The following is a 10,742-nucleotide window of genomic DNA, read 5'->3' on the forward strand; positions in this document are numbered from 1 at the left end:
CTTTCCAATGAGTTTTTCTGTATGAAACAGTATATTTTAATAAATGAAATGGAGATCTTTTTTAAAGGTTAAAACTTCATTCAAATTTATATCTTATAGGGTTTATACTGAGTACAATCATGTATAACTATATTAATTAAACTGTAAACCTAAAAATTACAGCCAATTTTGAAAGAGATGCATCTTAGCTCTGGAAATTGTTATTGCATATGTCAATGCTGTTGTAATGAAATGCTTCTTATAATTATGTTATTAAATAATTAATTTAGGAAAAGAACAAATTATTGCCTGGTTCAAAGGGAGGAGAGAAAGCATAAGAATATAACAAGATGTGTACCCACAGGAAATAGCTGTGCTTTGAAAGAGAAGACAGTTGTCCTGAAGCAGAGGTAGCTAGGGCCATGAGTTCTCCACCTTTTTCTCTTCTTATTCGTACATCTTTTGTGAATTGCTACAATTATCTATAAGCAAATGATCCAGGAACTAATATCCATCAATAGGCCTCCTACTATCTGGCAAGGAGATGTGACTGGAAGTCTATTAAAATAACAAATAGATATTACAGAGCATATTACAAAAAAGGAGTTTGTTCACTAAAATAAAAGTAACACTTAACCAGATTTAATTTTGATGTTCTTAAACTTTAGATGGGTAGGTAGGCAGATGATAGATAGATGATTGATAGAAAATAGATGATAGATAGATAGATAGATAGATAGATAGATAGACAGATTAGATAGATGACAGATATTTCTAAACTTTAGATGGGTAGATATAGCAATAGATATATTGATAATAGATAGATGATAGATAGACAGACAGACAGACAGATAGATAAAGTGATAGGTGATAGATAGATGATAGACAGATAATCATTAACAAACAGGAGTGTACCAAATTAATGTCTGAAAATTCTACATTTATTACAAAATGGAATAGTTCATATAAATATCACAATATATTATGAATACACTAAGAATAGTCATGAGTATATAGTTTCCTTTCAGTAAATAAAGCTAACAAACCATTGACCCCATGTTTATTCATTTAAGGGTTTTGCCAGGTTACCTTCTGTGAGCTTCTTCTACATAGACAACTTCTACACTGGAAAAGGTGAGTAGAGCAGAGCCTTGATTGGTAGAGACCCATCATCTGGTGCTTCCCTTTCTGTTACTCTAGCATACTCTTATCCTTATAGCGTTTGCCCTTTTGTACAATTTACTTTTTTATGTATAGAAACCAAACCTCATGAAAGGGCTTGCCATATCCAGTAGTTCTTAGGTATATAATTAATACTTAATATAGTCATGTGTTACTAATAGGTGAAAATGCTTCGTGTGTAGCAGTTGGGGTGCAACAGATGATCCAAACAGTCTGTATTATTGAGAGAGTGCCAAACTGGTGCACAAGATATCAAAGAAAATGCACTTACTCTAATTCCCATGATTTTTGTTTCTGTCTCCTGTATTCATGCTTATGAAGGCACAATTTTAGTGAAAACTCAGGGTTTATAAAGAATGTTTCCCCTCATTTACATATTAGGAAACTTACAGTCAGGGAGGGAAAATGAAGTTAGGATCAAACATTTGTTGCACAGTGGAGTTTCTGACTTCCAGAATTTATGTGGTATAGAAATTTGTTGGAATACTGCTTATCTCTTAAAAATATTTCCCTTTCTCTTGCATATTAATCATATAAATACTTATCTTCATGTATGTCTCTCTATAGAGCATTATCAAGTAAATAAAATGATTTGTCATATTGGCTTCATATCAGAATCACCCAGAAAGCTTAATATATTAGGGCCCTTTGAGTGTGACATTGAGTTCAGCAGTTGTTGAGCTCAAAAGTTTTAGCAACTTAGCCAAAGCAGCAAAGTTTTTGTGAAAACATTTTGCAACATGTTCATAAAGCTGTTCATTTTTATTCTTGAAAACAATTTAGAAATAACATTTTTGGGAGTGAAAGGTATAGAGCAGAAGAAATACTTGTTAATGTTACTAAAATTAAGGATAAATAATATATTAAGTTCATATGTTCTAACATTCATAAAAATGTATTAAATTGAAGAAAGCAGTATTAATGGGTGATACATAGTTTTTTATAAGAGATTTTGCTTTGAAAAAATTTCATATTATGATAGGCCATTGTCTTAAATTTTCTTATATTTAAAATAAAGTCTTAGAATTTAGGACTCATTTTTAATTTTTCCCTTTTCTAGGACTAAACACCATGGCTGGAGAGGCATATTACAGCTATTCAAACTGAGTTATCTTAGATTTTTCTTATTGCAAAGTTAAGTAAAAAAAAATGTGATACTTCTGAATCCTTCTAAATAAATATAATACATACATACACATTGCTATTTTCTGAGACTTGATTTTACATAGCCATGTATAGATTTTTTCGTATTCAACCACAAACTAATTAACAAATATTTTTGGTTGATTGTTTGGAAATGAATTTTCTTTGTTTATTAGGAAACCAAAGTTTAATCCTCCATTGATCTATACAGACATTGAATTATGCTTCCACTGAACACATTCATCCACGTAGCAATTAGGCAATGATTTATATGTTGACTGCTTTATCAATTTGTGTTATCCACCTGAGATGTAAGCATAATAGTCCTATCCGCTTCTTTAGTTTGCTTTATAAATGTGAAAAAGAATTATTATGATGGATTCTTTGATCATTTTGAGAATCTCTGAGTTTTGTGAAATATAACTACATTGCTTATCAACAAATCTTAATGTTTTCAGTGGTAGGAAAGTATTTGATACATGAAAGAATTTCATATCAGGCTTCTGAATTATGTCTTCTACTGAATCATTGTCCATTAAATATTTAATATAATGGACAATATAGTGAATTATAATTCACTGTGCCTTTTAATAAATGAATTAGACCTTATATGATTGTGAAAAGATCAGCAGAATTTACACTGCAAGGTAGGAACAATAGGGGTGTTCCATCAAAGAATGCACCAGCTAATCAGAAAAGATTGATCTTCCAGCATCTCATGTAAAGTAATTAAGGCAATCTGTGGGAAGCCTCTGAAATTTGTTAGCTTTCCTTTCTTGGTGGCCATAGTTATGCCCCCAATTGATCTCCTTGCTGAGCTGTGGTCAACATGGTTACCAACTGTATTTAAAGAACTGTAAGTTCAGCAGAAGAGTGTAGTGAAACGTAGGTCCTCACCCCCACCCGTTCCTCTGCTTCTGACTAAGCCTAAGTAGAAATCATGTGTGAGAAACTGCTTAAGAATTAATTTATAGTAAATCCTTTTTGCACTCTTTTTATAATTTGTATGAATATACTTTATGAAGCTTCTATAGTGGTAGAGTTCTAAAGGTCTTTAGTGTTAGTTACCACTCCCCACACTCGGTCCTCATTCCTCCCCTCCCATTCTTCACCTGACTGACCTTTCTGTTAGTATCCTTCCCCTTTATATCAACTGCATTCTATCTAACCCACTTGAAGCCCCCCACACACACCAAATGTTTGTTTCCTGACCTCTTTGTTTTTTCCAATTGAAGCATATATATCTAAAATTGTGATATAAAACATGTATCTAAAAACGTGCTGGGGAGATAGCTGATTATAAGCACTGGCTGCTATTGGAGAGGACTCAGGTTCAGCTCCCAGCACCCATATGTTGCTAACAACCATCCATAACTCCAGTTCAAGGGGAGCTGATGCCCTTCTCTGATGTCCATGGGCATTGTATGACATGGGTGCCCTTACGTACATGTGGGCAGTACACTCATACAAAAAATAAAAATTACAAATAAAATATTTTTAAAAATTGAAAAATTGGAGCTAGAGAGATGGCTCAATAGTTAAGAATACTGGTTGCTCTTATAAGGAATGAAGTTTGATTCCAAGCATAATGAATTAGACCTTGCATGATTGTGAAAAGATTAGCAGCTACTACAGCTAACAACTGTTTGCAACTCCAGTTTCAGGGGACCTGATGCCTTCCTCTGATCTTCACGGACATTGCATGACATGGTTCCTCTCACACACAAGCAGTCAATACACCCATACACATAAAACAAAAATAAATAAAATATTTTAAAAACTGAAAAAATAATGCAAAAATAGCTAAGATTCAGCTGTGAAAGAGAACATGTCTGTCTTTCTGGGTTTGGATTACCTCACTTAGGTTGATTGTTTCCAATTCCATCCATTTATCTACAAATTTCATAATTTCTGTTTTTTGACAGTGAATAACATTCCATTGTGTAAATGTGCCGTACTTTCGTTATCCATTCATCAATTGATGGACATTAGACATCTAGGTTGTTTGTTGTTGTTTTTGTTTTTCCTGACTATTGTGAAATGGGCAACAATGAACATGTACAAACACTTAGTTCTGTAATAAGATATAGAATTTTTGGTATATACTCAACAATGGTATGGCCAGGAAATATGATACATCCATTTCTAACTTTTTGAAGATCCATACTGATTTTTCACTCTGGCTGAACCAGTTTGCACACCCACCAGACCTGGATAAGAGTTTACTTTCCCAACTTTCTCATTAGCTTTGGGTCTTCTCTGGGTTTTGGATTTAAGTTATTCTGAGTGGGTTAAGATGAAATCTCAGAATGGTTTTAAAGGGGTTACTCTGTAACAAGGGACCATTACAAGAACTAGGCACCATAGGCTACCAAAGTAAAATTCCTACACCAGGGATGGGCTTCCTCTTTTGAAGCAGTTGACCAGGGGTCCCATAGACAAAATACTAACCATTGTCCCTGCTCTTGGTTACCTATCAGAACTGGATGATAAGGCCCAATTTGCTGAAAATACTGCATATATGAGCTAGAGATTAAGTGAGGACATGTCTAGCTGGTACTGAATTCACACCTTCATCTCTACTGGCTTGATTTGATAGTGCTGGAAAATGCTATGCAGGCTAACAGAAGAGATTATTAATCACTAACATTACCAAGCTGTGAATCCTGTGTGGTTCAACCACAACTTGCCTGGCAAGTAATAAATAAATCAAAGTAATGTCTTACTTGGGATGGTGAAGAAAACCAGAAATCTAGCATGTGAAAACAGAAAAGAGGATTAGGAGTTTGAGGCCAGCAAGGGCCACATAGAACCAATCTTACTCAAAAAATAAAACTTTTGTGTTATTGATTTATCAATTCTATTGATAATATTTTAATTCATACTTCTCCATCAGTATTTTGTGAGATTTGAATTTATTTGTCATTGATTTATTAGGAAGAGTTTTCAGTTAAACCTGGAAAGGAAGTAAGGAAATGCAACCCAAAAGGAGGAGGATCACCTATTTGTTTGATGTCACCTAAAACTCTCACAGAGGCAGCTACAGTTCTATCCTTGAGTTACGTTCATGTCTACAAGTGGTCCTGACAGGAGTTGTAGAATTGGAGAGTTTATACAGCTGGTCATAAAGATGCTCATGAAATGGAAAAAAGAGAATCCTGTTTTTGTCATTTAAATGAGTTATTTTTTTCTGTTTCCAAAGTTTTAATTTTTCATACATATACATACATATATGTACATATATATATATATATATATATATATATATATGCTATCTCAGTGTTCTCATTTGAAGGTCCAATGTCTCCTACAAGCACATGCTGGTGGAGCTGTTGAAGAAGTGTACAGTCATTCAAAGGTGAACCCTCACTGCAGGAAATGAGTCACTGTGGCTAGGCTTTTATAACTGTGTCCCATTCTGTGTTCTCTGTGCTCTTCCTGATAGCTGATATGACCAGCTGACCTTCTGCCCCATGCCTTCCCCACATGTATCCCCCTCAAATTGTAAGTCAGTACAAACCTTTTCCTCTTGAAGTTGATTCCTGTCAGGTATTTTCTCACAACAAGGAGGTAATTTACTGTGTCAGCTGGTGAAAAGCATTTTCTGCATCTACAGTGTAAAATATTAGGAGAGCATGTGTGGGAATGTGGGCACTCCTCGCCAGATGCACCTGCTGCAGTTTTTCTGCTATCAGAGCTTCCAGTGGGAGTCATGAAAAGATTCAGACTGATCTCAAAGCACCTAAATTGACACATGTCTTCCTATAATTCAGTTTGGCACACCAATTACTTGGTCATTTAGCCTATAGTTCTTCGGGGGAAACAGAAAAGAGAAGTCTAAATGAGATCTTTGACTATCCCATTAATCATCTATTAGTAGTAAGGGTATATTTTGATTGGCCATGCTTATTTTAAGAAAGAATAGTCTTTTGCTACAGGATATTATTGGAAAACAGACAGGGGCTAGGGATGTAGCTCAGTAGGAGAACACATGCATAGCATGTACAAGGTTGTAGATTTGATCCACAGCACAAAAATGAAGACCCAAATTCTGAAAAAAATATAAGCAGGATCATCATCAGAAGTGTGAAGATGAAATCATTCTCTTGTAAGGTATATTTTAGCTCTTTGGGGGCTGATTATTAATTGCTAATTTTATATAAATAATGTGTCAAAATGATAATACTAAAATTTTCATATTTAAAATTATTTTAGTTATTTTTATTTTATATATATGTGTTATGTCTGCATACATATTTGTGTACCCATGTCATGCAATGCCTGTAGAGGATAGAAGTCGATATTGGATCCCATGGAACTAGAGTTATGGATACTTATTAGTCATGTTAGATGCTTGTGGGTTCTGGGATTCAATCCCAGGTTCTCTGCAAGAGCAGCCAGTGCTCTTAATTGGTGAACCATCTCTCCATCCCACAATTTTTGTAATATTACAAAAAAATCTTCATAGTGATTGACTGTAGTTATCTATAAATCATTTTATAAACCTTTGCTTTATTTTTAAAATTTATATGTACTTAATAACATGATGATGCCCTAGAAGAGGAAAATGCATATATACAAGCTTCAATGTTGTATAATTTCATTTAGAAAGTCTCATCAAGGCTAGGTATGGTTGCACCCATAATCCCAGCACCTGGCATCTTGAGGCCAGAGATTCATGAGTTCAGGTTCTTTGTTACCTATACAAAAATTTCAAAGCCAGCCTGGGCTGTCTAATATCTTCTCTTAATAAAGTTAAATTAACAAATATTTTACAGAAGTGTATATAGCATGGAAGTTATGTACAAAGCAAAGAAATTACTCATCAACAAAATGATATATATGAGTAGCAATATCTAAACACAGCTCCCACTGAGGCAAAATCCCTTTACAGAAAATAGGCATGTGACCATCCACTGCAGACCCAGCTACTTACAGATTAGGGGTCATGAAAATTTGCTTTTATAGATAAAAGCTACATGGAGGTAAAGGAAAAGAAAAAAAAAAACATGAAAGGGAGATAGTGGGGAGCACATGTTACTTGAGGGAGGTGGAAAAATTGTGAATAATCGGCAGGGAGGAGAAGAGGGAGGGCCATGAAAGGGACCATGATGTGGGCAGGGAAGTCAGGAATGTAAAGATGGTGCGTCAGGAGCTACTGGGGGGAGGGTGGTGATAACGGAGGCACTGTGACTAGGAATGGAGGGAGGAGAGAGGCCGAATGGGAGGAAAAAGAGTAGAGATGACTGAAACTAGGAGGCTAGGAAACCTAAAGGGAAAGCAATGCCCTAGAAACCCTATGAGAAATGCATGTAGAGTGTCTGAACATTAATGCAATGTGGAATGACTGAACAATAAAGCATATGTGTACCTAGGAGCTGTTTCAAAGAGAATGCAGTGCAATATGGAAGAGATCTCACTTAGAGCAATGAACATGCTGTACAGCACTCATCAAAGAAACTTCTTTTTGCAACAGATAGAGGCTATTGCAGAGTTGGTCAGGCAAAGAGAACACACACCTGGGAGATGCATGGTACTGGGTGACACATCTGCAATCTAATCTCCACAATCAAGGCTCATGGAACATAGCAGAATAAGAGGAACAGAGAGGGCTAATGCACCCCTGAGTTCTCACCAGTGAGGCTTCATGTACATCAAGGTGTGATACATATAGAAGGCCTCAACTGACCAACTTTTGGAGAATGAGACTGTAGAGTGTAAGATGGGACTCTTATATGGAACCTCACCCACACACGGCTCAGGGACTATTGTGGAAAAGAAGGCAGAAAGATATAAGAGCCACGACTGGTTCATGAATGTATGAGGTGAAGGTTTCCAGGCCACTGGAGGCTTGCTCATGTGTGCCTGGGGCAATGGTGGCCTCCAGTGTGGAACCCATGTCAGCTCAATTAAACAAGGACCCAATAGGTGGCAGGACAGCACTAAATCAAGAACTATTTGAGACTGATTGCTGCTGGGTGAGGGAAGAGCATGACTTACAGTGGACACATATACCTGAATGAATAGGACTCAGCATGTGTAGCGGAGTGCACAGAGTGGAAAGAATGGTATGAAACTTTAAAAGCTCAATAAAAAAAACAAACAAACAAAAAAATTGCCTTCATAACAATGAAATATAATGTTAAACATGAAACATGCTTAAATATAAATGGTATTTTATTTCTTCTTAATTGCCCATGTTCCTAAGTATTTTTTTGTAATGTGTTATTGAGCTTTTGTTTATTTGATACAAGAGTACTTATTTAAATTCAGGCCCCCACCTCTATACATGCCTCCCCGACTCCCTGCCAGGCCTCATGTATTCTACCATATATGGTTAATTCCATCCAGTAAAGCCTTTGTACCCGGATATCCTTTGGTGCAAATTCAGTCACTGGAGCCTAGTCAGTCTATCTAGAGATTGTTGGTAAGGCCTACTGACCCTCACCCAGCAGTAATCAGTCTAATATTTTTATAAATCCTATGAGAATTTCATACGATATATTGGTATGGAGGTGAGGGGTAGATCTGTGAGGAGTTAGGGGAAGAGTTGGTGAGAACAGGAGTAGCTAATGTTTATAAAGTATCGTATAAATTGGCTATAAATTTCCTTGAAGTTGTTTACACCTTGTCCTGTGATTTTTTTTTTACTATCAATAAATTTTGGAAAATGGGTCACTTTTCCAAAGTTCAGAAAGATTTATTGGTATAAACTGGGTACTATGATATTAAAATATGAGTATATATCAAGTGTTTGTGCACAACACTATCAAATATGAGGATCCTCTAAAATATGGTCTCTATTGGTTTTGAAGGTGGTGAGCTATCCTTTTAGAATGTCTAGAAAGAATATGGATAGTCAGAAATACTTTACTGTCTTACTGTTTACTTGTCATGTAAATTTAGACTATAAGATTTAAGTGACAGTTTCTCAGTATTAGCAACAATTTGAAATTATTTACGTTTGTATCTGAAAAGTTTTCTAGGGTATTTTCTTTTCTTTGATGCTTCTGCCTGGTTTGAGCTACATTTAAAGGGCACTCAAGGCTAGGTGATTTGAAAGAATAAAGATTTGCTTCTTTCTGTTCTCACTAGCTGTGAAGTCTAAGTTTAAGAGACTCACCCAAGCAAAGGCCTGGAAGTTGTTTAGTCCTGTATGGGTGGGCAGGGAGGGGCAAGAAGGAATAGATAAGGAAGAGGAGGAGGAAGAGGAGAGGAAGGAGAAGGCCCTCATTTTTGGAAGCAAACTCATAGTAGCCCACTTCTTTCTGTGATAATGTCAAATTCTGTCTATAATGACAAAAACTCTCCTGACTTAACATCTCTCAATGATCTTCCAACACTGGTGCATCAGAGTCATAGCAGGTCTCCCTTTTTGGTAAAAATTGCTCCATTTTTCTTCCCTTACTATGTCCTTTTCTCCAACAAAATATCTATTGAATATCTACTATTTCTACAGTGTGTTCTAAAGAATAATAAACATAACAAAAGCATTAACCAAAAACATTAGTTCAGTTTTTAAAGTCTAAGGCTACAACCAAAAATGCCAATTTCACTACAAATTGCCTACTTAAAAAAGACATTATGATTTGGTAACAAAAAAAATCCAGAAATCTTATTTTTGCAAGCTACAATAGGTACAGTGTTAAATAAGTGTATACATTATAATCTGCAATCTAGCATATGAAGACCTAGTAATACATCTCCACAAATGGAGGCAGAAAAATCCTTCACATGGTCAACTAGGAAAATATTGAAAGTGAGAGAGAGAGTGGTGACCGAGGCATCTTGGAAACAGGCTCAAAGTCCAGGATTAGTTTGTATGGAAGTAGTTTAGAATCAATAACTTCATTCTTCCATAATGATATTTTCTACTAATATACAAGTATTTATTAGGTTCTGTATCCTCCCATCATTTTCTGTCAATGTTGCTTTTTTCATACATTGACATATATCATCATTGTAAAATAAGTATTTTTTAAAAGACTTATATTTTATTATTGTTTATGTGTATGAGTGCATTGCCTGCATGTCTGTGAGTGTACCCATGTCGTGCAATGCTGTTGAGGTCAGAAGAGGGCTTCGAATTCCCCTGGAACTGGAGTTAAAGATGGTTCCTAGCCACCATGTGGGTGCTGGGAAATATATCTTTAAAAAGAGTTCTTTGAGAAGAAAGAAGGTAAGCAATTTATGAACTGCTGAAAGATACAAATATGCCTTTACTTATGTGTTCCCAGCATTGTGAAAATAGCTACAACAGATTGAAGCAAATTAGGATATATTATATGTTAGCAAAATGTGCAGGCAGCAACAGGTCCTTTTCTACAAGGGAATAGGTTATAGTAGGTTAATGCTTCTCTTACATCTATTAGAAAATTACATATAATTATATATATATATATATATAACTCAAAAAGTAAACAAAAACATAAGATATC

Source organism: Nannospalax galili, unplaced genomic scaffold, assembly GCF_000622305.1.
Source record: "Nannospalax galili isolate Female #2095 unplaced genomic scaffold, S.galili_v1.0 scaffold374, whole genome shotgun sequence".
NCBI classification, from domain to species: domain Eukaryota; kingdom Metazoa; phylum Chordata; class Mammalia; order Rodentia; family Spalacidae; genus Nannospalax; species Nannospalax galili.